This window comes from Lepus europaeus, chromosome 2, assembly GCF_033115175.1.
Source record: "Lepus europaeus isolate LE1 chromosome 2, mLepTim1.pri, whole genome shotgun sequence".
Classification (NCBI taxonomy): Eukaryota; Metazoa; Chordata; class Mammalia; order Lagomorpha; family Leporidae; genus Lepus; species Lepus europaeus.
The window spans coordinates 138,031,553-138,057,196 of record NC_084828.1 but is presented as its reverse complement, the minus strand read 5'-3'; the positions used below and the strand labels follow the sequence as shown (position 1 = coordinate 138,057,196).

Genomic DNA, 25,644 nt, shown 5'->3' with positions numbered 1-25,644 from the left:
TAGGTTCCCAAACCCTTGTTCATTTACCAGTCAACCTAGTTAACATCCCTATCATACAGAGCTGCATTCAGAAATAGAAATTATTTTTGAATGATGCATGTTATAATATCACTTTTTTTCCCAACTCTGTCCCCACATTCATAACACAGACCAGACCAAGTCCTGGGCTGAGATGTGCTGAGAGGTTTACTCTGTGTCCTCTTTCTCTGTAGTCAGTGCAAGAACACCTGGGGTAGGCAGCAGGGTGCCCATGCGAATTCTCAAATTAGGACTCTTTTTTTTTCTTCTTCTGAGTGGAGAGCCATTATTTGAGAGCGATGATGAAAAAAGGACCTTCACAGTTTTAAAGAAGGTCAGTTGGGCTGGCGCTGTGGTGCAGTAGGTTAATCCTCCACCTGTGGCACCGGTTCTAGTCCCAGCTGCCCCTCTTCCAATCCAGCTCTCTGCTATGGCCTGGGAAAGCAGTAGAAGATGGCCCAAGTCCTTGGGCCCCTGTACCCATGTGGGAGACCAGAGGAGGCTCCTGGCTCCTGGCTTTGGATCGGTGCAGCTCCGGCTGTTGCAGCCATTTGGGGAGTGAACCAGTGGATGGAAGACCTTTCTCTCTGTCTCTCCTTCTCACTGTAACTCTAACTCTCAAATAAATAAATAAAATCTTTTAAAAAAATAAAGAAGATCAGGAAGACTGGGGATATGCAGGCCTCGAGTTGCTTGGACTTAAAGTTGTTATTGGAAGAGGGAAAATGAGCCTAGGCAGCAGTGATGGGAATACAGGTGTCTGCGCCTTCGAATGTTCAAGTCAGAGGAGGGTCAGAGAAGGAAACAGAGCGGGAAGCTCAGATCAGGGACGATTCAGGAGGCCCACATGACTCTAAACGTGGGTCTGCTAGAAGAGCAAAGGGTAGCAGGGGTCATTGAAGCTATGCTCTAAGCCTTACTATGTAACTGGGCCTTTAAATGTAATTTTAAATGTAATGTCAACACTTATTGACAAGGATTGCCAAATAAGAGGTTACTAACAGGTTCCTACAGCCTCAGAAGCTGGCTCCAGGCAGCAGGACAGTTTCTTTCTCAATATCTGCATATTCTAATAATCACAGTATCAACAACTGTGCTGTGGGCACTGTGCTGGCAACTTTTACATGGTTTAGCTCTTTTCACCTTCTCGACAACACTATGGGCACTCTCTTTTCACAGCTGAAGAAACTAAGGTGGAGAGGGTTAAGTCACTCGTCCAAAGTTACACGAGTACAAGGGAGTACAGAACAGAGATCTGCACAAAGGTGTGTGAGCCTCATCCCTGCTTTTAACCATTAGGCCACACTGTCTCCTGGCACATCTGACACTCTCTGCTATTCCCTGGGTGGCACAGCCCCGGAAAGGCACCGCTACCTCCCCAAGTCACTTCCTCTCCAGGTCAGTGCTGTTCAGGCCAAGGTGGGCCCAGGGCCCAGTCAGTCCACTCAGTCTTTTCTGCAGAACCTGAGATGGGTACGGAGATAACCCAGCACAGGGCTTCTTTTGCTGAGCAGCTGTCAATGCGGTGGCCAGAACACCTGCTGTCTTCTCTCTGGCTCTACTAAGAGGCAGAGAAGGGGAATAAGTGGAGGGATGCAAACGCGAGGCAGGAGGGGAGCGCCACCCGAGTTCTCAGGCTTAGCCAGCTCCTCTGTCCAGGTGCTTCCTCAGGCCAAGCTCTTTCTGTCACCAGATTTGATGAGATGCTCTGTATCCTCACAAAAACACCCCGCTTTGCTTCAGCTACTCTGTTGGTTTCTGTCACTTAACACCAAGAACGTAACTAACATACCACAGAGACCTCCGAGATGTGGTTTCCATCTCCCATATTTATGTCACTGTCTTAATCCTTTACTCCTTTCATCAACATTTTCTGTCTTCTTCCAGATGAGGGATTTTTCCCTAAATCCTGCCGAGATTTGCTCTTAGAATAAGACCATCACAGGCACCAGCATACCTTCTTCTTCTACTGGAAGGAATGGCAACAAAGCAACCCAACCAAACCCACTGCAAGCTATACCGCAAGCAGTTTATCCTGAACTTGCGTGGAATACCCCCATACCAGAATCCAGCAAATGTATGGACTCAGAACCAGGATATGCCCCTCTGTGAAGTTCTCCTCTCAGTCCTCTAGGTGTCACCTCCCCATGAGTATTATACTCCAAGCACATCTGGAGAAGATAGTGAACACTGCCTTTATGGAAATGGTTCACATCACCGTATTTCTAACAATAAGTGCCATTACATCTGGTGCATAAATACCATTTCTTATGCAGGATAAACTTCACTTTTAATGGTGTTTGGGCTGTTTTGATAGCCTATTGGTTTCCTTAAAATTAAATTCTATTGGAGCCCTCAATAATTGAAATAGCTCCCTGAAGGAAGTGTAACTTCTCTGTTTGAAAATGAAACCTTGTACCGGGCTGCATTATGATTGTGGTGATCACAAAAGCAACTTCCCCAAGGGAACTATGTTTTCTTTTTTTATTTTTTATTTATTTTTATTTTATTTATTTATCTTTTTGACAGGCAAAGTTAGACAGAGAGAGACAGAGAGAAAGGCCTTCCTTCCATTGGTTCACCCCCCAAATGGCTGCTGCGGCCGGCGCACCGCGCTGAACCAAAGCCAGGAGCCAGGCACTTCCTCCTGGTCTCCCATGCAGGTGCAGAGCCCAAGGACCTGGGCCATCCTCCACTGCCTTCCCAGGCCACAGCAGAGAGCTGGACTGGAAGAGGAGCAACAGGGACAGAACCGGTGCCCCAACCGGGACTAGAACCCGGAGTGCTGGCGCCGCAGGTGGAGGATTAGCCTAGTGAGCCGTGGCGCCAGCCGGGAACTGTTTTCATGAGGGAGAGGGAGGCAAGGCTACAGCCCAGGACTATTGTCTCAAGCTGACGTGGGCTCGCCTGAGCAGTTAGCATGGTTAAGGATCAATGGAGATTGGAGGAGGACGCAGTCTGCTTCAGCCTACTCAGGTGCCAGACGCCAAGGCCAAGGCGGAGGCCTACGGAGCAAGCTCACACAATTTGGTAGCGTGTGAACCTACTGATGTTCCTGACTTAGGGCTCTTTACATCCTGCCAAGAAGGCTCTGGGGCTGACTTCTGTGGGCGTCACAACGTTAGGAGGCAGCGTGCAGCGGAGGGCCTCATGTGGCCTCAGGGAGAAGCAGCTCAGAGAATGCCTGTGCCCTGTAGGGCCCTCCTGGTCCAGGCTCTGCTGTTCACAGATGCTGTGTTCTGAGCTCCATTTGTAAAAAGAAGAGGGGATGGAGCTATTTGTTCTAAGGTTTTCTTGACATCTGGGAGAGCCTGTAGATGTCTATAGAAGACCCAGGCAGCCCCTCACGGGGGCTGTTGTTGGCAGCTAATACTGGCTCTCCTATTCCATGTGCAGAGCCCTTCTTGTGACCCAAAGGTGCCCCTGCTCTCCTCCTCCAGAACCCAGGCACCATGCATGGGTGGCAGTCACAACGGCCTTTGAACATCAGTGTCAGGCACCAAAGCAAAGCCAATCAGTTCCCAAGCCTGGGCAATTTGCATCCTTCTGTGTTTTTCATCCTGACTTTATCTCCCTAGACTCTGAAAAAAGGAAATTTGTGTTGAAAGCATCCAGCTGTCTGATTTAAGGTAAATGTCTTTATAAACCAATCAGTTCAAGTAACTGATTGTGTGATGTGGTCACTGTGGTTTTAAAGAAAAGCACAAGCCCCTTCTATTTCTCTTTGATAATAAAATATCATCATGGATTTCACACTCCTGGTGTCTGGTATCAATTCAGCTTCCTGTGATAGGTGTTACTAAGAACCTTTGAAGTGCTTGTTTGTACATGCCAGATTTTCTTTAATATACCAACCAATAAATAATTTCACTCTGCAATCTTTGAAAGGAAAAGAAGTCATGAAAAAGAAAAAAAAGAACAAAATAAAATTTCACATTGCCTGATTTGTGTTGGGAAACATGGAATAAGGCTCAGGAGCTCCACCCAGTGGAATCATTGAGGTGCTAGCTCTGTGGCGAAAATCTGAACACAGGAAACTTAGGGATGGGGCCATCAAGTCAGAAACATTGGATTTTTGCACACAAAATGCCTTCATCAGAAGCCTGAGAAGTCAGAATTACTCCTTTTAAAATAGGAGCATTCATGTTTCCTAGGTTATTAGTAATTGGTTTTTCTGTGCTAAGTATGTACACATATTATTCTCAACGTGCACATAGCCCATTTTTACATAGACTAATATTTCAATGGTATTGTGCCATTTTCCAGATAGAACACTTCTAATCATTTCTGTCCTTGGAAAGTGCTATGGTTTGAAAAATCACGTGTTGGCAGCTTAATCCGCAGTGCAACAGTTTGGAAAGTGGGGCCTAATGGCAAGTGTTTGGATCATGAGTTTGGGCCCCACCCTCCCAAATGAGCTAACGCTGATTGTAAATGGGCTGGAGGCAGTGACTTTGACCTTTTTCTCCATGCGATGCTTCCCAGCATCTCAGGGAACAGCAAGAAGGATCTCGCCAGATCGTGGCATCTCTCTCTCTCTCTTTTTTTTTTTTTATTTGACAGGTAGAGTTATAGACAGTGAGAGAGAGAGAGAGAGAGAAAGAGAGAGAGAGAAAAGGTCTTCCTTCCATTGGTTCACTCCCCAAATGACCGCCACGGCTGGCACTGTGCTGATCCGAAGCCAGGAGCCAGGTGCTTCCTCCTGGTCTCCCATGCAGGTGCAGGGCCCAAGCACTTGGGCCATCCTCCACTGCCCTCCCGAGCTACAGCAGAAAGCTGGACTGGAAGAGGAGCAGCTGGGACTAGAACCCGGCACCCATATGGGATGCCGGCACCGCATGCGGAGGATTAGCCAAGTGAGCCACGGCGCCGGCCCCAGATCGTGGCACCTTGATAATGATCTTCTCGGCCTTCAGAACTGTGAGGATGTGCACACAGGGAAGCAGAGGTGACGGCTCAGGTACTTGGGTCCCTGCCACCTAGACAAAGCTCCTGGCCCCTGATTCAGCCTGACCTAATCCTGGCTCGCTCTGTGTGTGTGTGTGCGTGTGTGCGCATGTGTGTGTTTCTCTGACATTCAAATAAAATGAAAATTAAAAACGATTTTAAAATAAAATGAATATTCTTCAGAAATCAGTCTGTTTCAGGTATTCTCTTACAGAAGCAAAAATGGACTGAGACGAAAGTCAAGTCTACGTGATGCAGGCTGCACTCCCACCTGTAGGGCTGACTGCTGCCCTCAGACGGACTTCTCAAAACTGTCAGGTGCACACTCCCTGCCTCCAGTGTCCTGGAGAGGCTAAGGGCTCTTTCACTGAATTTTCCATCTTGTGTTTTGTTATGGCTGGTATTTTGGTTCAGGCACCACAGTCCATCCCTAATTAAATTAAGATCCCTAGTTTCTAACTCCTTGGGTTCAGATCCTACGAGACTATTATACTGTCAATGTGCTGCCTAAGAAAGAAAAGAGGGGGCCATAGGAGTTCAGTAGGGACCTCTTGTTATAATTATGCCACTCAACAGGCTAGCTGCTTATTTATCATCTTTGGTAATAAATGCCTATTAAATTGAATTAAATGTTTTATTTAGATATTGGTTGTTCTTCAATGCAAAAAAAAAAAAAAAGAAAAAAGAAAGGCATCAATTGTCAGCTGATGCTAAAGAATGTGCCTAAGATAAATATAATCCTGTGACTGCTGATACGAATCACTGATATAAATCTGTGTCTCAAAGTCGCCCTGTGCTCTGTGCAGTCACATTCACTAGTACCTTCAGGTCCCCTTTGAGTTTGTATTCGGGATGCTGCGCTGACAGTCCCTCTTCTTCAATGTCTGTCCCTTTGCCCTGAGGTGTTCTCTCACCCTAACTGTGGCCTCAGCCCTGTGGCTTGCTTTGGACAATGGGTTGCTACCAGGCTTGGCTTAAGCAGAGGCCTAAAAAGAGGGCTTGCATATATCTGCTTCCTCCTTCATACCTCTGCCAGCACCCTGAAAACACACCTGGGCAAGCCTGCAAGGAGAGGCATGTGGCACATTCACTCCTGTCTTATCAGACACTGAGGAAGATCAACCAATATATGTATCACCCAGCAAAGCAAAGTCCAGATCCCTGACCACAGACCCTTGAGCTGTTAATGGCTTAAGCCACTGAGTTTTGTGGTGGCTTGCTATGCATTACTAAGGCAGTGGATAACCCTCAGGGGATGGACATCAAGCTTTGGAATGGCCTAGGACTTGGAGGAAGTTCTGATTGGAAAAGTGAGCTGTGAGCAAAGGAGAATTGGAGTTGAGGACACAGAAAGATGACAGTCAGAGGAAAGAAAGGCACAAAGCGCCTCGTGTTGAGGATAAGAGAAGGAATTGACAAGGATATAAAATCAGACAGCAAGAATGGAATGCCTATCAGCACATGTGGATGGAAAGAAAGGAGTCCCACCGTAGAAGGATGCCTACCACATAGGGTCTGCCCTCTTCATACATTTAAACACAGTGGGTGATTGCTTTAATGATTTAGGAATTGCAAATGTGATTAGCTCTACAGCTAGGTCTTTCTTTGCTTACCTATAAATGGAGGGGTAGATTGGAAGAGTTCTAAAGCTTCTTCCACTTGTCCCATAATTCTATTATTTCAATTTATTAGCATTGTTGCAAAATGATCCTTAAAAGATTTGGTAGTCAGGGCCACTGTTGCAAGCCACAGGGAAGCAGTCCCTGTGGTGTTAGCACCCTATGATCTGGTGTGCCCCGCTGGAGACTGTCTTGAGAACCATGCTAAGAATATGTTTAGGGCGTGCAGAGCATGCGCACTCTGGAGGCGTGCCCCTGCCTGCATCTCTAGACATTCCCAGAGGACAGGGGCTGAGGCTGGGCTGAGGACCGGGGCCAGAGTTCCTGCATGCTGTTCAGGTCACAGTGGGATATCCTTGGGCAGGACTGGGCAGCAGGAGTTTGGAAGATAAGGATCTCTCACCCACCCTCAACTTCCTGTACTGGGCACGTTTATTCACCCCTTTCCAACACATGCATGTATGAGGCGGCACTGCCCTTCGGTGATTTGGTGTGTACTCCAGAAGGGGTGTGTGTGTGTGTGTGTTTTGGTGGACAGAAGATAGCTTCATGGCAAATGTCTTATCAAACTCAACTGGGAAGGACCCTTCTCATTCTTACATATCCATAGCATCAAAGGCCACTGGGAAGAACATCTCAGACCTTCAGCAAATATCTTCCATTGTTTTTATAATTTTCATGAAGAACTTCTAGTACAATCTTGTTTACTTGGAGCCCACAAGGTTTAGCTTTCTCCAGTGACAAATGTGAATCTTCCTTTATCTTTTACAGCATGATTTAAAAAAAAAAATCAAATGAGTATTTTAAAATAGCCCATTTTTAATGAAATGAATAAAATAAATGGCTACTTATATGTTTGGTTTCTAGCCATCTTTCTCATCTAATGCATTTCTTTGACATTTCTCCATCTTTTAAACTAATGACAATGAAGGGGAAACCTAATGATTTAGAATTAACCAGACAGACAATAATTATATCTTTCCCGTCTCCAACTCCTTCAGATTTATTTTGATAATCAAAATATACTCTCTTCAAGAAAGCTGGTATGAATTCGGATGCTTTATCTGTGTGCTGTAGGTTCTGGCACAGACAATGAGGGCAGAGAGATGCAGCCACTGAGACACTCCCGCAACCACTCCTTTGCCCCTCCCTCCAGCTACACTTTGCTGTCTCTCACCATTTTCTTTCTGTTCCTGTTCCTGACCCACCTCTTCTTGCTTTCTTGCAACCTTCTCTGGATGATCACCAGAAAGCAAGGGTACCTAGGAGGGACTCCTCACTCCTGGGTCTCAGCCAGAGGGAAAGGTCAACAAACCTCTCTACCCATAAATCATAGTGATGACTGTTGTGAGAGATGGGTAATTGAAACACACTTACTGAGGGGTTGCTATATGTCTGAAGTTGTGCTAAGAATATCATACATATTAACTCAATTTTCACAGAAAACTGCTCTGTATTTTATTCATAAGTTAAAGATGTTAGTTTTTTTTTTTAAGGGAGTGAAAGATTATTCCATTGGAAGACATATGTAACACCTTCTCCTGTGTTACATTCTCCTGTGTTACTGTAGTAGTTGAATATTTCTCACAGGGTATCAGAACTGGGAAAGGTATATCATCTAAGACCAATTCAAGATACCAAAGAGCTATTTTAAGTGAAAAGAACTAATAAAAGAACATACATACAATAAATCACAGATTCTATTTAGTGTGTGGTGACTGAGATATGCAGTATTATGCACAAAGCCTGTGCTTTAAAAGTAATTGGTGGGGCCGGTGCCGTGGCTCACTTGGTTAATCCTCTACCTGCAGCACTGGCATCCCATATGGGCACCGGGTTCTAGTCCCGGTTGCTCCTCTTCCAGTCCAGCTCTCTGCTGTGGCCCAGGAAGGCAGTGGAGGATGGCCCAAGTGCTTGAGCCCCTGCACCCGCATGGGAGACCAGGAGGAAGCACCTGGCTCCTGGCTTTGGAACGACACAGCGCTGGCCGTGGCAGCCATTTAGGGGGTGAACCAACGGAAGGAAGACCTTTCTCTCTGTCTCTCTCTCTCTCACTGTCTAACTCTGCCTGTCAAATTAAAAAAAAAAAAAGTAATTGGTGAATGAATGATGTGGTGCATTAATGCTCAGTGTATGTCTTCATTCAGTAAAATGGGGAAGTCAGTGAATGGAAAAAAGTTTTCTTAGAAATGTTTCCACTTCTGATGTCCTAATGCTATTTTACTGAAAACATGGTAAGACCCGTTGCTGTGCTACAGTTGGTATAAAATGATTGTATTTTACCACCCTGATAAAATGTTTTGTATTAAAACATAAGAAATTAGAACCTAAGTTCTTTTAGTCTGTTATGAAACTTAAACACGGCTCAGTGGTTAAGAGCTCGAGTTCCCACTTAGGTTCCCCATGCACCATGTCTGTGATCTGTGACTTCAGCCAGTTTATCTCACTGCTATAAGCTTTGATTTCCTCCTCTGTGGCATGAGAAGAAATAACTGGATAAGGTTATCAGAATTAAAGGCATGATAGATGCAAGATTTGTTGAAATTGATATAATAGATTGCAAATATTATTACTCATAATTTAAGATGAAATAAGCAGCTACCAAGGACAAAGAAAACAAAGATGCATTTTATAATGTGCATCATGGGTGAGTGGTTTATTCAGCCTTTGCTGGAACCTCAGTTTGTCTTGGATCCCACTCTGCACCCAGCTTCTCCTACACTAACTTCCCTGTGTTCCCCTCAGTGTGTTTACACAATCCTGACTCATGTTAACATTAGTGAAAACAAGCCTGGATGGAATTCGGTCGTGGATACCAGCCCAGCCTGTTTAATGTTTTATTCTTCTGTCCCTTAGGTATTCCTCTGAAACAAATATGAAATCAGGAAAAAAAAATACAAAAAAGCATGAGAACCGTTCCTTCTCCACACTCTTACAGAGGCTGTCCTGCTATTTTCTAGGAGCAGCGTTGTGGCCCCCGAATGTTCAAGAACCTACATGAGCCTGTAGTTCTGAGTTCATGAAGAAAACATTCATGGAAACATAGGAGAATACAGCAGCGAGGTAGGCCAATGCTGATCTGGAAAGGCGATATTCCAGGAAAAGGGCAGAAGAAAATAGCAATCTGCAGTAGATAAATAGGAGCATATGCTCTGGCTGCAATTCCAAAATAGTTGTCTTCGAGTGTGGTGCAAGGATGGATGGTGTCTGCCTGCAGAATGTACTTCTCTGACATAGGCCGAGGGGTGTGTGGGATTCCCAAGGAACTAGGTGCAACTCTGGTCCATTTTTCTCCTATTGAGGAGATGCTGTGTTTGAGGGCACTAAACACGAGTGCTTACAGGAAGCCTGAAATTCATTCTAACTGCATAAAAATCACAGTGATTCTCTTTTATTGATCCAATAACTCACAGCAAATTATCTGAAACATGCCACTTTGTGATCATAAGAAGTTCCACTGTCACAAATACACGAATTCTCCATGTTAGTCTACACGCTTAATGCAACCCTAATATAAACATCTATTTTTAGATGACTTGGATGCAAAGATTAAATAGATGAATCCCTGTTTAATATTGAAAATAAACAAGCCAGAATAATCAGAAAAATTCTGGGAAAAAAAAGAGACAATAGCCATATAAAAGAGTAAATCATATTTATAGGCATAGTAATCAAAATAAAGTACTGATGCCTAAAAAAAGAAGGCAGTCTATAAAACAGAATATATTTCCCATGAATGAGCCTAAATAAATGTGTGAGATAGGATATGAAAAGATGGTATTTTAAATTAGTGGGCAAGATGTAGGTTATTCAATAAAAAATGACCTTATAGAAATTAATCGGTAACTATCTTGTGTGTGCAGAATAAGATTAGATCCTTACATCTCAATTTTTTAGACCAGAAATTGTAGATAGATTAAATAATTAATGCAAACACAAACGAAGAGACATGTAAATACTTGAAGAAAACAAGGAGAAAATTTTAATTCAAACCATGAAAGGCCTTTCTAAGAGAGACTTAAATCCTGCAAAACAAAGAATGAATGGTCTCAGCTATTTAAAAAAAATATTAACAAAAATGCCCAAAAGCCTAACATAAACAAAGGAGAAACTAGGAAAATATTTGCAATTCACATCACAAAGGACTATTCTCCTTGATATATAAAGAGCTCCTACAAATCAGTAAGCAAAAGACAAAAGAAGGAAATTCAGCAAAAGGAAATGCAAATCATTCTAAATTTAATATTGCTCCAGCCCTTAGTCGGTTAATCCTCTGCCTGTGGCACTGGCATCCCATATGGGCACCAGTTCTAGACCCAGCTGCCCCCTTCCAATCCAGCTCTCTGTTATGGCCTGGGAAAGCAGTAGAAGATGGCCCAAATCCTTGGGCCCCTGCACACACATGGGAGACCTGGAAGAAGCACCTGGCCCCTGGTTTCAGATCGGTGCAGCTCTGGCTGTTGCGGTCATCTGAGGAGTGAACCAACATAAGGAAGACCTTTCTCTCTCTCCCTCTCACTATCTGTAACTCTACCTCTCAAATAAATAAATAAAATCTTAAAAAAATAATAAAATAAATTTAATGATGCTAAGCCTTACTCACAATAAGCGAAATATAAATGTATATAAATATATATAAATATAAACTACAAGGAGATACCCAAGATTGAATGGCAAAGATTAGAAGCAAAGTGTTTGTAGATGGGAAAGCACCTGCCTGAACCATACTGGCTGAGGCGCCAGCTGTAGGGTAGAGAACAGGACAGAGTGTTCTCTGCACAGACCCAATCTTCAGGGAGCACCACCTGTGTTAACATGCTGTGACATTAATTTTGTGCATGTGACATTTTAGGAAGGGCCAAGACTCCACTGCATACAGCATCTGATATTAACCAAAGACCCAGGACAATGATAGAGTGACTGATTAAGTGGTGTTTGTCTTTTCAGATGAATCATTTCCTCACTAGCCATACACATACACACACACACACACACACCCTGAACTCACAGAGAGTAGGTACCATGGAAGAAAGGTTGGAATCTCAAGTTCAACAATAAATATAATAATATATTATAAATAAATAAATATTTATAAATTATAAATAAAATAAAGAGATAGAATTGGGATTTATTCTACACATTAGACCATCCCATTTCAGCTTACCATGTAACCTGCACTCCTGGAAACTCCCTGATTATAACTGGGAATTGTACTGGCATCAAGGGTGCAGTCACCAGGACAAGATTTTCTGCCTAGTTCTGTTGCCGCTCCTCATCACATTTCTTGCTGTGGAAGTAACAGAAACACTAGTTTCTTTGCTTCTCTCCTTTTCACTTAGAGGCAGCCAGTGGAGGCTTTCACTTCCGCTTCTCCCATGCCTGCGGGCAGAGAAGGGACCACATCCCATTCTTGAATGGACAGAGAGGAAGAAGCAGCCTCCCTTCCAGACTAGGCTCTGTGCTGCACAGCGAAAATGGAAGCAGAAATGCTCAGGGACGGCCAGATGGTTGCTGCACCACTGGTCTCAGCAGAGGCGTCCAAGACAGCCTCACAGCTCCCCGGGATATGTGTGTCTGGGGAGTTGGCTGTAGAATGTTTCCCATGTGCCCCAGAGTGGCACAGACAGGACCCAGATTGTTGGAAGTCCTGCGAGGCTTTGGGCCAGGATAAGAGGGTGTAGAAGGGAAGTGTGTGAGCAGGGACTGCAGTCCACACTGTGGCAGCTCCGTGAATTCAGCGTGCTCAGATCGCAGCCAGGACCCAGACCTCTGAGTCCCTGCTACTCCAAAGCCTCTGGGAACTGCACAGGTGCCAGGCAAGGAGATTTGGCTTCAGCCACCCAGTTTATTAAAGTCTCAAATAATTTCATTACAGAAATTTAAAAAGCAAAGAAAAAATTTTAGTGACATCTAAGATTGTAGATTAAAGTGTTTGTTAGATATTTGAGAGGGCATCTTCTAGTTAGAAGAGCCTCAGTGTCTGGGTTAAGTCATGTGCAGCTTATTCTGTAAGCCCAGGGACTCTGTGATGTTTGCGAGTGTTTGCTCGCCCAGTTTTATCTGAGCTGCAAGCTGGGCCTGGAAGGAACAGTATCTGTGATGACAACACATCAGCACCCTGGGTCAATGCAGCAGGTACCCTGCTGCTAAAGAGAAGAGATGGGACTGTGATCCACAGCTGAACGCTGGGAAAAACAGATCCCAGAGCTGTGGCCGGCAAACACAGACACCACTGCCCCCAAGAGGCCACGGAGGCTGATACCAATTCCAGAGGCAGGTGTGGACTTCGTGTTTCCCTGTGCAAATTCCAGAGAACACTGACTTCTTGGGAAATATGGAAACAGGATTGGTTTTAACTATGTTAAAGGATAACACTTTGCTATTGTTGGGGACCACAGAGGGATTGATGTTTAGTTCAACTGTAGTTTTTAAATCTTGAATGTAGGCACTGTTCAAATCACTGGTTGTATCAAACTTAGAGATTTATATTAATCTTCATTATAACTAAAGGTGATCTACTAAAGGTTTAACAACTGGCTCTTTGGCAGGAAAAGCACTGACTAGTAGCATTTGCCAACTTCCATAGAGATTCACTCAGTGACCTAACTCAAGCTATCAATGTGAGCTTTCTGGACACAGTTGGGAAGAGATGTTCTGTAGCACATTCTTATGCTGTTTCCATCATGCACATACCATAGCTGGAAATAAGCTCAAGAGCATAAATAATAATAAAATGTTGCAAAACAGCAAGCAATGAGTTTTTCAGTATTTTTTATTTTAAAATAATTCATATATTTGTATGTTTATCTATTTGAACTTTGAATAATGGTTATATTAGAAAGGCAGTTCACAAAATTCCTTAAATATTAATCATGAGTTCTCATGGGCTACTACAAAGCAGTTCCATGGTGACCAATTATATTCCTGTCCCTAGCATGGTGAGGGATGCCAGTAGATGTGTTATAAATGTTTGGGAAATTAACTAGTTCTAATTAAAACTACAAGTCTTCCAAATGCAACTGTAGTAAAAACTCACTTTTGTTTATTTGTTTAAAATCATAGGCCAGCGCTGCGGCTCACTAGGCTAATCCTCCGCCTGCGGCGCCGGCACCCCAGTGTTCTAGTCCCGGTCGGGGCGCTGGATTCTGTCCCGGTTGCTCCTCTTCCAGTCCAGCTCTCTGCTATGGCCCGGGAGTGCAGTGGAGGATGGCCCAGGTCCTTGGGCCCTGCACCCGCATGGGAGACCAGAAGGAAGCACCTGGCTCCTGGCTTTAGATCAGTGCAGCGCGCTGGTCACAACACGCCGGCTGTAGCAGCCACTTGGGGGGTGAACCAACGAAAAAAGGAAGACCTTTCTCTCTGTCTCTCTCTCTCACTGTCTAACTCTGCCTGTCAAAAATAAATAAATAAATAAAAAGAATAAAATCATATAAGGGAGTAATGCCCACATATAAGACAAAAAGTCAAAAGGTTCTTCAAAGGCAAAAATTGCTTTGTTGGCCTCAATAAAACAGCAGGTAGTAAACATCTACTTTTGATGCACTGTAACAACCATATAACTCAATCATTGGATTTTAACATCAGTAAGATATAATGGCCACTGCGGGCCAATCACTTGAGCCTTCTGCATTGTTTGACTCAAACAGAAGGAACAAGAGCAGTGGTCAGCACAGCAGTTAAGAGGCTGCCTGGAGGCCCACATCCCATAACAACGTGCCTGGCTCGAATCTGCTCTGCTCCTGAGTCCAGCTTCCTGCTAACGAGCATCCTGAGAGGCAGCAGGTGATGGCTCAACTACTTGGGTCCCTGCCACCTATGTGGGGAACCTGGATGGATTTCCTGGTTTTGGTCTCTGTTGCAGGCATCCGGGGAGTAAGTTGGTGACTGGAAGATTCTCTCTGTCCCTCTGCTTTTCAAAAAGAAAAAATCTGATCATCTGATACCACTAGAGTGTTTTATTTCTGAAGTTGACACATGCGGTTACAAGTGTCTGACTTATTGTTATGCTGCCTCATTTCCTAGAGGAGTTGCAGCCCAACAGCTTGGGTGCAGCTGACCATTTACTGTCGTGTGGTCTTTGGAATGGTCTCATTCCCTCTGGGCATCAGAAAACAGAGGACAACACCACCACTCACTGCTGTTCTTGCTCCCGTGGACTCCTCTCAGGAAGGGAATGAGAAACAGCACGCCTACAGTTTGGATGTGCAAATATTAGTAGACTGGAGATACTCTATTAGCCCTGAGAAGACCTTATGGGAAGAGGGAAAATGAAGAGGGGAGGGGCTCGACTAAAATCAGAGTCAATAAGATTAAATGAACATATACTTTATATATACTGCCCTCGGGTACTTACTTCAATAATTAATATCTTCCTGAGGACAAAGAAGAACTGAATAATGAATAGTTCCCTTCTTCGGAGCCTCACTAAATCATTTATTATCTGCAGGTAAAATTAGGAGGTTGGATTAGTTGATCTAAGGCGACTCTGTCTCAAAATGATGTCATGTATTTTCCCTTTGGTTAAGGTTTGATTATACTGCAGACCCAGAGATAAGGAACCAGAAGCCTGAGTCCACTGTGATTTACAGCGTTGCCCAGCAGAGGGTGCTATATAAAAGCCAATGTCGCTGAGCTGCGGCTGGTTAACCGTTTATCCGGCCTGATGGTTTCACTGTTGATTTTGGAATGGGATCTCAGCTTTCTGGGCGGTGACAGTTGCCCCCTCCTGTATAGTATCCGTTTTAATATAATCCACACCTCATTCTTCACACGTTTAGGGTTTGCCTGCCTCTGAAATCCACAAATGATTTTACCAAAATGGCTTTTTGCATCTGCTTCATTGAAACACACCTTTCTAAAAAAAGGTTCAACTTTTCTTTCCAGGAGCAGAGACTGTAACTTGGAAATGACCTTGAAATGGAAACTTAACAACAACACACTGAGGTCAGGTTAGGCAGAGTTAACAATCTGGCTTCCAGTCTGTGTGAGGGGTAGTGGTTAAAGAGCGTGAGTATAGCTCTGCCAATTTGTTTTCTTCTACAAATCTAGTTTATATGCAAATTCTTGGGACTATGGAGAAATGAACCAGGGCAATACAAGAAGTTCATGGAAAATGGAATTAAATGATCAGCTTATCTTTGTGCCAAAAACTTTTGAAATTCATGTGTAGTTTTTCCATAATACACATTTTCCATTACTTTTTTGAGACATCTTGTGTGCATGAATTTCAAAATTTTAGAAAATGTTTATTATGTATTTGAAAGACAGAGAGAGACAGAGATCTCTCATCTGCTGGTTCACTCCCAAAATACCTGCTTCACCCAGGGCTGGGCCAGGCCAAACCTGAAGACAGGAACTCGATCCAGGCCTCTCACATGGGTGACAGGAGACCAACTGTCACCCATCCCCAGGGACCTGCCAGCTTCCCTGCATTTATTTAGAACATGATAAAGTCGGATATGAGAAAGGTTCATGGAAAATGGAATTAAAGGGTAAGTTTATGTTGAGGTAAAAACCTCTGGGGCAGTGGTTAAGCCACTGTTGGGGTTGCCCGCATCCCATACCAGAGTGCCTGGGATCAACACCCAGCTCTACTCTTTATTCCAACTTCCTGCTAATTGCATACCCCGGGAGGCATCAGATGATGAACACAAACCCTCTCCCTCCCTCTCTGTCTCTCCCTCCCTCTGCCTTTCTTCTCCCATCATCTTTTTCCTTCTCTCTCTCTCTTCTTCTGCCCCATCCCTCTGCCTTTCAAATAAAACTCTACCTGGTGTAGAACCATTAATTCATTAATTAGTAGCATTATTTCCAAACTATTGGCAATTATATTTTCATAAAACACAATAAAAGTGAAAAGATGAAAAAATGACATTTTTACATTATATAACATGTGAGTCCAAATCTCTTAAGATTATATTCAACAGACATAAATGGCTCTCTCAAATCACTGTGACCATCCCCAAGTGCTTATTCTCCATTTTTATACTTAATTCTCCCAATCCACATCACAGATCAGCACGGGCCTGTGGACAGCACTGTCAGTAGTGTATTAGTGGTCTCTCTCCTTGTAGCAACATTGCAATAAATCTTTAATATGGGGTCACAGCTAAATTGTCAGAAGAGTATTAACACCACTCAAAATGTGCTTTGAAGTACCTAAATAGCTATGAACAACTCAAATTATAACTATAGTCCCTTTCATAACCCCCACAACTGATCCTGAATGCTGAAATTCTCTAACTTGGGAGGAAAGGAAGTAGAGGATGGTTTTCAGAGTTGTATGTCAATGCCTGACTGGGCACGTCCATTGTAACCACATCCAACTGGGAGGCAAGGAGGAAGGAAAAAAGGAAGGTTGGAAACAGTCTCACAACCGTGTAAGGAAATATTCTAAAAAGCAGCTGTATTTTCCTAATCAGATGTATGGAAATTTAGTTAAATTTTGAAAGCAAAAGAGAAAAATCTTTGGGGAGACTTCTCTCCTTTTTTCCAACAGGAAAACCAATTTTCTTACAAAACATGGAAGTAGCCAAGCTAAACAGCATCAGTGGAAGTAATAGATCTGTTGAGCCTAAGAAAAGATTAGACACAGCTCCTGAAAAGTATAATTTGGGCTGCCATTGAGTGAGTTAATGCCGTTGGCCTATATGCTCTGTGTATGTGATTTCCTTTAGAGGTTAGCAAGATTCAGCTCTCCAAGTTTCTGTAAACAGAGTACTGTTACCAAACACTGGACCCTTTCAATGACATGATGTGATACCTCCATTGTCTGAAACAATTTCCCTGGATTTACCATCATTTCTGGATCATGCTCAGGAATGTGTAATGGGCAAATTTCATTTTCCAGAATGACGGCCAATTGAAGTAATATATGTTTTTAAAAATCACAAAGCATTGAAAGTACATATATGTGTGTACAGGTTGTGTGTGTGTGAACTGGTACAGTACATATAAAATGCTGTTACTATTTATCAAATCTATGTTAAGTCTCAAACCTTACTTGCTGTTTGAGTGATGAACAGGACAGTGGGTCTCAAGGGTGGGAAAGGCCCTTAGCCAAGTATGAAAAGCTTCTGCAGAGATCCAGAAATCAGAGGAAATGAGTGTTGATCTCAATTGTGACAAATATTGGCCAACAGCATTTGAGAAAGTAATTTGTCTAATCCTCAATTTTCTAGTCTATAAAGTACAATAATTCCATCTCTGCCTATGTCATATGATTGTGAAATGCAAATATAATAACTTATGTGAAAACACATTGTGAAGAGGGTAATGAGATGTCAGAACAGCATTCTCTGACCATCTTTTTTTTTTTTTTTTTTTTATAGGCAAAGTTAGACAGTGAGAGAGAGAGAGAAACAGAGAGAAAGGTCTTCCTTTCTGTTGGTTCACCCCCCAAATGGCCGCTACAGCCCGCGCACTGCGCCTGGAGCCAGGTACTTCTCCTGGTCTCCCATGCGGGTACAGGGCCCAAGCACCTGGGCCATCCTCCACTGCCTTCCCAGGCCACAGCAGAGAGCTGGACTGGAAGAGAAGCAACCGGGACAGATCTGGCGCCCCGACCGGGACTAGAACCAGGGTGTCGGCGCTGCAGGCGGAGGATTAGCCAAGTGAGCCACGGCTCTGACCTCTCTGACCATCTTTCTGCCATGACAGTACCCTGCCTCTATAAGCAGCTGGGCCATTTTGAAGTGGAATTAATTGCTAAAGTCATGCCATCTGCAATAAGCACGTCCATTCTTCCAGGAGTCTCTATTTACTTTCCACTCGCAGAGGGCGATGTCTACCTTTTCCTCCATTCTTAATTTCTCTCTGCTGGAAGAAGCTGCAATTATACTCAGCCCTGTGAGGCACAGTGGATTCACTTGTTAGATAATGAGGCTATCAACTTCTGTAGAGGCTGCAAATCTGTAGCCCAGAATAGATGTTTTACTGCTGCAAATTGAATGCCACAGTTCCACAATTGTGTAGGCAATTAATCTACATGTGTTAGAAGCCACAGATTTCCCTGGAAAGAGGAAAACCAGTGACACAATACCAAATTACAGAAAATCAATAGGAAAACTAAACACAATAGTAAACTTTGCAACAGAAGTGGCATGTAAGACACACACAGAAAGAACCAATTAGTAACAGGCGATGCAAAGATAATCTGGGGAAGTATTTGAAGGAAAGAAAATGTCAGCATCTTAAGTGCAACCAAAGAATATAATGAAGATACTACAATCATAGCCATGGATAAAATGATCTTCAGAAACATAATTACTGAATCATAGTCAATTAGGGGCTGATGACAAAACAAGATCACTCTCATGAAAGCTTTTTTCAATCATGACTTTGTCAAGAGTGTAGTTTGGACAATTAAGGAGGAAAAGCAAGGATCTCAGGAGGGCTAATATCCATTCTTTTTTTTTTTTTTTTTTTTTTAAAGAGGCAGAGTTAGACAGTGAGAGAGAGAGAGACAGAGAGAAAGGTCTTCCTTCCGTTGGTTCACCCCCCAAATGGCTGCCACGGCCGGCGCACTGCACCGATCCGAAGCCAGGAGCCAGGTGCTTCCTCCTGGTCTCCCATGTGGGTGCAGAGCCTAAGGACTTGGGCCATCCTCCACTGCACTCCCGGGCCATAGCAGAGAGCTGGACTGGAAGAGGAGCAACCAGGACAGAATCCGGTGCCCCAACTGGGACTAGAACCCAGGGTGCCGGCGCCGCAGGAGAAGGATTAGCCTAGTGAGCCGCGGTGCTGGCCTAATGGCCATTCTTTAAAATAAAAGGATTAAGGTCAGCCAGCGCCACGGCTCACTAGGCTAATCCTCCGCCTAGCAGCGTTGGCACACCAGGTTCTAGTCCCGGTCGGGGCGCCGGATTCTGTCCCGGTTGCCCCTCTTCCAGGCCAGCTCTCTGCTGTGGCCAGGGAGTGCAGTGGAGGATGGCCCAAGTCCTTGGGCCCTGCACCGCATGGGAGACCAGGATAAGCACCTGGCTCCTGCCATCGGATCAGCGCGGTGCGCCGGCCGCAGCGCGCCAGCCGCGGCGGCCATTGGAGGGCGAACCAACGGCAAAAAGGAAGACCTTTCTCTCTGTCTCTCTCTCTCACTGTCCACTCTGCCTGTCAAAAAAAAAAAAAAAAAAAAAAGGATTAAGGTCAGATGTGGACAATGAAGAAAGTATTGCCCATGTACCCCATATGCAGAGGGGGTAGGAAGGGGTTCCCATATACAGGAGGCCAACCAGAGGGAGCTTCCAGTGCTGGTCTCAGGCCCTTTGATATAAATGACAGAAATGAAGCGTAGAAGAGTGTTCCAGCAAACCGGCTGAGAGGACTTCAGGAACTCATGACTCCAACACAGTTAGAGTCCTAGGTTTACAAAATGACTAAGAATCTCCAATTTCCAAAGAAAGAAACTATGCAATATATTTACACTGTGGATTTTTAAAAAATTAACATACTTTGGGGCTGGCACTGTGGCATAGTGGGCTAAGTCTCTACTTGTGGCACTGACATCCCATATGGGCGCCGGTTCAAAAGTCCCGGCTGCTCTTCTCCTGATCCAGCTCCCTGCTGATGGCCTGGGATAGCAATGGAAGATGGCCCAAGTCCTTGGGCCCCTGCACCCACATGAGAGACCAGGAAGAAGCTCCTGGCTCCTGGTTTCAGATAGGCTCAGCTCGAGCCATTGTGGCCATTTGGGGAGTGAACCAGCAGATGGAAGACTTTTCTCTCTGTCTCTCCCTCTCTCTCTCTGTAACTTTATCTCCCAAATAAATAAAATCTTTTAAAAAACTAGCACACTTTATTTTAGCTTTAGATGGGTTTCTGCAGTTTTATGTTTATAGAAAAGTTGACCAGAAAGTGTTCAAAATATATCCCTATACATTACCTCACTCTATTTCTCCATTAGTAACATATTAGAGTGACAGATTTATAATTTATAAGCCTATATTTATACATTATTATTAACTAGAATTCATAGTTTATAGTCCAAGTTACTCTATACATCATACATTAATTGTGGATACTTTCTCTTTTATTTAAAAAAAATGTACTTATTTATGTATTTGAAAAGCAGAGAGCCAGAGGGTCCCTCTGCTGGTTCAGTACCCAAATGGCTGTAGCAGCTGGAGCTGGGCCAGACTGAAGCGGAAGCCAGGAAGTCAGTGGGGGTCTCTGACATGGGTGGCAGGGAAAGAAGTACTTGAGACATCACCTGCTGCAGCCAGGTGTGCATCAGCAGAAAGCTGGAATCAGGAGTGAAATAGGACTTGAGCTCAGCACTCCAACATGGGATGCAGGTGACAGATGTGTTCTAGCTGCTGCCCAAAACACCTGCCTTAGTATAGTCATTCTTCTAAAATATATATATGTCTATATATTGCATACATATATATGCATGTATGTATGCACAATATATATTTGTATGTATATATGTATACATATATATTTGAATAGCAGAGTTACAGAGAGCCAAAGGAAGAGAGAGATAGAGAGGTCTTCCATCCGCTGGTTTACTTCCCAAACAGCCGGAACTTGGCTGATCCAAAGCCAGGAGCAAGGAGCTTCTTCTGGGTCTCTCTCCCATGCGGGTGCAGGGTCCCAAGCACTTGGGCCATCTGCTACTGCTTTCCCAGGACATAGCAGAGAGCTGTATCAGAAGAGGAGCAGCCAGGACTTGAACTTGTACCCATATGGGGTGCTGGCACTGCAGGCCAGGGCTTTACCTGCTACGCCACAGCACTGGACCCTGGATAGTTATTCTTAAGAACTCTAAGTTTCTAATGTAAATTATCAAAATGTTGGGCAAATATATTCTATTAATAGATGAAAAATCTTTTTAAATATTTTAATATTCCAAATAAAAACTAGGAAATTGTTTTAATGAAGAAAATTGGGCAGCATTTTTTTAAAGATTGATTTATATATTTGGAAGTCAGAGTTTGAGAGAGAGAGAGAGAGAGAGAAAGATCTTTTATTGGCTGGTTCACTCCCCAAATGGCCACAACATCCAGGGCTGAACCACTTGGGTGCAGAGGCTCAAGTACTTGAGCCATCCTCTACTGCTCTCCCAGGCACATTGACAGGGAGCTGAATGGGAAGTGAAGCAGCCAAGACAATGATCGGCACCCACATGGGGTTTTACCTGCTATGCCACAATGTCAACTGGGCAGAATTTTTACACAAGTGAATATATATATATATACACATATATATATGTACATATATATATCCTTATGATGAGAAAAATCCTGACATGGGAGGGGATGAGCATGGAAATGTACAGCAATGACTGGCACAAAACAAATGCTCAATAAATGCAAGCAACTGCCATCATTGCAATCAATGTCTTTCATATGTTGCAGCCCTGATTTGAGGAAGGAGAACAAACTATTTGGTATCCTTCACAAGCTGAAGAAAAGAATGAGCAATCTGCTACACAAAACACTGGAACAGAGGTTCTAAGTCAAAACAAGAACAAATTCATGTCGTGATAGAAACCACAGTTACATTTTGGAGGAAACAGATACAACCGCAGATCAGATGATCAAGAATCATGTGAAAATCAAAATGGAAACACCTATCATCTAGCCGTGATGGCCTTCAAGATTACACTTGCTCATTGAAGCTAAAGCAATGTCATCATTCATATTCACGATTCTGTTGACAATGTAACTTGCCTATTGGAAACCATCTTTATAGCTCTTTCTCATGCATTGGGAATTAGTAAGGGTGAAATAGAGCAATAAAGCATCTCAGAGATGTAGTTAAAAATTGACTTCTATTCTTTTTATTGGGTCCATTTCATTTTAATAACATCAGAATGTAATTGCTAAATCAGGTTGAACACCTCCTACACTGGAAGTACTAAAATCCTTAGACCAGAACAGTGAGCATTTCTCACTGTAATGGTTCCGTGGGCCTGACCAACACTATTCAACCAATTATCTTCTACATAACACACACACAATATTTGACCCAGACAAGGCACAGACATAGATAGCCATATAAATCTTGGGAATGTGAATTATAAAATTAATTGATTTGGTTTAGTTTCAATGATGCCTGGATAATATGCATTAAATGCTGTTTAAAATCATTTCTATTCTTATTGTCTGTCCTTACTAAATCCTAAGTAAGGTTTTAAATCTCTCTATTGGGCTTGGGAGTGGAGCACAGCAAATTCCAATGCGACCATGAATCCCCTGGGGCTCATTCTGATGTGTAAATAAACACGCAGGAGGTGGGGTGTGGCCCAAGACCCTGCACTGTAATAAGCTCCTGGTGCTGCTGACGTGGCTATAGGTCAGAGGATGACTTGGGAGGGTGAGTCTGGAGTACAAGCAGATCAGTCACTACCTAATCTGAACCTCAGGCATATCACTTAAAAACAGGCAACAACAGGAGTCTCTATCTTTACTGCTTGCTTGTGAAGATTAATGAGGTAGCAAATGCAGAACAGTCACTTCAGGGCCAAGCCACAGAGAAACTTTACCTAAAAATCTAGCCTCTGCTGTGATTTCTGTTATTTCTACTATCTCTTTGTCAGTGAAGAGCTATGGCAGTTCTCCAAGCTTTCCACTGATTTGCTTGGCAATATAATTACTGAGTCATGGTGAAAGAAAGGGGCAGGTAACGGAGAGGTGAAGCTAAGGAAGGGACATAAGACAAAGATGGAAGAGGATAGCACACAAGGTCCAAAGGTGCCATAGTCAGCATACAAGGGAAGCCGGAACACTGACAGTCATCCATGACAGCTTCCACCTCTCCAAATCAGATTGACAGCCAGTGGCCAGCTCAGCCATCCAAAGATCTCTCAGTCCCAGATAACATGCTGCCATGTTCAACCTTCCATTATCTCCTAACTGTTCTTTGCTTCCTACCTTGGCCTCCTTAAAGATTTATTTACTTACTTGAAAAGCAGAGTCACAGAGAGGTAAAGGCAGAGAGAGAGAGAGAGAGAGAGAGAGGTCTTCCACCCGTTGGTTCACTCTCCAGATGGCCACAATGGATGGACCTCTGCCAATCTGAAGCCAGGAGCCAGGAGCCAGGAGCTTCCTCTGGGCCTCTCATGTGGGTGCAGAGGCCCAAGGACTTGGGCAATCCTCCACTGCTTTCCCAGGCCACATCAGAGAGCTGGATCAGAAGCAGAGCAGCGGGGACCCAAACCAGTGCCCACATGGGATGTCAACACTGCAGGCAGTGGCTTTATCCACTATGCCACAGCGTCAGCCCCCACCTATATTCATTTTAACTGTCTAGTCAGAGTGACATTTTCTAAGTGCAGAGCTTGGTAGCAGGTATTTAGCCTAGTGGTTAAGAGGCTCATGTCCCATTTTGGAGTACCTGGGTTTAATTCCTGGCTCCAGCTCCTGACTGTCTTCATGTCAACACAGAGCCTAAGAGGCACCAGCAAAGTTCCAGTATTTGCATCCTTGCCACAAGGGAGACCTGAATTGTGCTCCCAGATTAGCCTGGCCCAGCCCTCTCTGTTGCAGACATCTGGGGAGTGAATCAGAAGGTAAGGGTTCCCTGCCTCTCCCTCCCCCACCCCCTAAATTTAACAACAACCAAAAAAAACCTTTTGTTGTAAGAAAAAATAATTTGATCGGCTCACTTAACTTGAAAAACAGAATGGAATGGAATGGAATGTCATGGCATGGCATGGTATGGCATGGCATGGTATGGAATGTGTAGGAGAGGAGAGAAGAAACGTGTATCCCACTAAATATTTAGCACCCTACAGCCTACAGAGCCAAGTTCAAATTCAGAACAAATCTCAAGTCTTGGACTGACCCTGCCATCCTCACCCTCGTCACATCCTCGTGCTTCTGGTCCATACCCCAACCTCCCTGAGCAACAGGCATCCCCGAAGCTCACCTTGCTGCCAGCTTCACACACGCCATCCCCTCTGCTTGAATGCCTTCTCCCAAACCTCTCCCTAGTTCCCTCCATTAGAATAAACTTAATATCTCAGCCTGGGAGTCCCTCAGTGGGCTCCCCAGCTCTCTACCCCTGCACAGCAGTCAGTCGCAGATCACTCCACCAAGGAGAAAAAGGTGCAGTGTAAAATACCTACACAGTAGCCTGCTATTAATGAAAATAAGTTGAATGAGCTAGTGCTAAAAACTACAACATGGTTGAATCTTAAAATGAGCAAAAAATCAAAAGGCTTGAAAATATACAGTATGATGCTGTATATATAAAGTTGTAAAGAACACAGAGAAACTGTTAAAAAAAATTCAGTATAAAATTTACCTTAGAGTGAGGTTTGAGAAAAGAGAATGGAGAGGAACACACAACTAAATTCAAATTTGGATAATGTTGTAGGTAATAGTTTGATGAAAGGTTTCCACTTGTCAGTTCTTCTCCAAGATTCTGGAAAGGTGAATAAGAGCCAACTGGTATAGCTCCTTAAACTTCTCTCTCCCTGGAGCTAGAGTTGTGGCATAATGGGGTAAGCCTCCGCCTGCAACACGGCCATCCCATTGGTGTTCTGGTTGGAGTCCTGGCTGCTCCACTTCCAATCCAGTTCAATCCTAATATGTTAGAAAAAGCTGTGGAGCTGGCCCAAGTGCTTGGGCCCCTGCCACCCTTATAGGACCCAGATGGTATTCTCAGCTTTCAGCTTGGGCCTGGTCCAGAAGAGGGATTTGAACCAATGGGTAGATCTCTCTCTCTTTCACTGTCTGGGTGTGTGTGTGTTTCTCCCATTCTTTCTGTAACTCTGCCCTTCAAATAAAATCAATAAATCTTAAAAAAAAAAAAAAAAAAAAACCAAACCTGTCTCTCCTTACACTGTTCAAGCAAAGTGAACATACTTCCAAGTTCTAGTTTTCACCATCTCCAAAGCCCCACATCCTCCAAAGCATCACCACCAGCCAGGAAACGTGGATGTAAACCAGGCTGACAAGTCAACCCTTGGCAGAGAAGTGCAGCCATGGAAGAGAGCTCCACTGCGGAGATGAATTCCCAAAGAAATGAAGCTTTCCCCCAGTTCCCCACCCTAGCTAAGCAGAGTGGGGAGTCAACTGTCACTGAATGTCACTAGTCAACTATCGCTGAATGC

General features: G+C 43.9%; 1 protein-coding gene and 1 pseudogene across 1 annotated transcript in view; both read right to left on the bottom strand.

Annotated features, from left to right (window-relative positions):
- The window catches only part of SLC9A9 (solute carrier family 9 member A9), a 625,461-nt gene that overhangs the window by 538,410 nt on the left and 61,407 nt on the right, over nucleotides 1–25,644 (bottom strand). The gene's annotated exons all lie outside the window — the stretch shown is intronic.
- Nucleotides 125–249, bottom strand: LOC133752999 (small nucleolar RNA SNORA51; annotated as a pseudogene).